Raw genomic sequence first — 2,165 nt, forward strand, 5'->3', positions numbered from 1 at the left:
CTAAGGATTTGGTTCTTTGGAGTCGCCACCTAGTATTTGGTCACTAGGAACCCTAACTGGTCTTTCAGAAATTCTAAGGCAAGGGACTGGTTGCGTAAAGGGAAGGTACTAGCACCCCTAATACGCCCTACCTAAGGTAAGCTGCTTGGTGTTTGGTTTGCTCTATAGTCTATGGTGTTGGTGTTTTCTAATCCCGTCAACTCGTAAATCGCAAGGAAAAGAGAATAAAAAGAACGAAGAAAATTTCACAATTCCTAAAAAAAATTACTTTTCACGGCTCGTAAACCGTGGAGAAAAAAATAATTTTGAAATATTCTCGATTGCAGCCAAAGCTTCTTTCAAACATGTGCGTTGATTTATTACTCCCGATAATATTTTGGATGTTCGTCCTTTTAAGGATTTCTTCATCCAAACATTAGCGGTGAACAATAATCACAACTTCTCCTCCCAAAATAAGATTTTTATAGTTTTTTGGAATATTGGCCAATACCCTTTGGAGTTTTACAAACGGGTTGTAAAATCCACAAATGCAAAAAATGATTTTTGTGTTTAAGAAATCTATGCGAAAACACATTTTCAAAAGCTTCCAATATTTTTTTTTCTTTATAAAAAGAACATTCAAAACATGCTAGTGTATTGGCCGTATGCATGAAAACAAAAACATTTTTTTTTTTTTTTTTTTTACGAAAACAGGTGTTTTTTTAAATACTGAAATTATATCCCCATAGTATATAAAAAAAAACAAATCAATATATACCAAGAACAACAATATATTTTTTTTTTTTACTTTTCAAATTTTTTTATTTTTTTATATTTTTTTTTTAAAAAAAAAAAACATATATACACACACATGCATAATATAATAATATAATAATATAATATAATATATTAAATGGGCTGGGCCGGCCCAATTAATTGGGCCGGACTCCAGCCCCAAAAGACGTTGGGCCGGACTCGGCCCAACAGTGTCTTGTCTTCTGGGCCGGACCGGCCCAGACCCGCAATCTGGGCCAGACCGGCCCAGACCCAAATCATTGGGCCAGACCCTGTCTGGCCCAAAAAAAAAGAAATGAACGGGGGGGGAATTATTTTCCCCCCCGTGCCTCCTGCATGCAGAAACGATTCTGCATGCAGGGGCAAGAAATAAAAAACAAGATAAAAAAAAAGGTGCAGGGGAGGAGGCGTACCTGGCGCGGCGGAGATGATGGCTTGCTGGCGGTGCTGCGGTGGAGGCTGGGTGGCAAGTGACCTACTCCTGTCGACTCCTCACGGCGAATTCCAAGTGGTCCGGCGACGTCCTCTCGGTTCGTTTGCTTGGTTTCGGTTTTCTCACTTCCCTTCCGGTTTCAAACCTTCCCTTTGCTTTCGGTTTTCTTGGGTTTTTTGGTAACTCTCTCCTCTGTTATGGTGTCTCTCTCTCTTCCTCTCTCTCTCAACTGTCTCGGTTTTTTGTTGTTTTTTTTTTTTCGGGTCACTCCATCGGTCCTCCTCCCTCTTCTCACTCTGCTTCTTCTCTATTTATAGGCAATATCGGGGCATGCATGGGGGAACAAGGCGTGCTGGTCGGCAGGCGCCGCTGCCAAGGCGCTTCTCTCGGGTTCGGTGGCGCGGCGGGTGGTCGGCCAGCGGCTTCGGCTTCGGGGGTCCCAAAGTGTGGGGCGTCGGGCCATGGCACGTGAGGAGAGAGGCGGGGACAAAAACCCCGGTTTTCCTCTCCTCTGCTACGCCTGCGGGGGGGGAAGAAGAAGAGAAACAGTGCCGTTCAAAACGGCACCGTTTGGTCTTTTTTTTTTTTTTTTTTTTTTTTTTTTAAAACGCATGAAACGGCGTCGTTTTGGAGAAAACGCGCCATTTCATTTAAATTTGGCGCCAGAAATGCGCCAACGTTCACATCAGTCCCCCAATTATTTTTTGTTCCTTTCAATTACGTCCCTGACAATTTCGGTCTTGTCCGCCAAGTTGGCCGCCTTTTCCACTTTGGTCCTTGGCCTCTAAATTATGCAATTTAGCCCTCAATTGATCAATAAACTTCCAATTTCCTCAATTAGGCCCCTCAATCAACTCCAAACAGCCCCCCTATCTTTGCGCCTTTTCCAAATTGGTCCCTGGTTTCGGATTTTCACAATTAAACCCCTAATTGGCCATTAAACTTCAATATTTATGCA

The sequence above is a fragment of the Populus alba genome, chromosome 17 (genome assembly GCF_005239225.2).
Source record: "Populus alba chromosome 17, ASM523922v2, whole genome shotgun sequence".
NCBI classification, from domain to species: Eukaryota; Viridiplantae; Streptophyta; class Magnoliopsida; order Malpighiales; family Salicaceae; genus Populus; species Populus alba.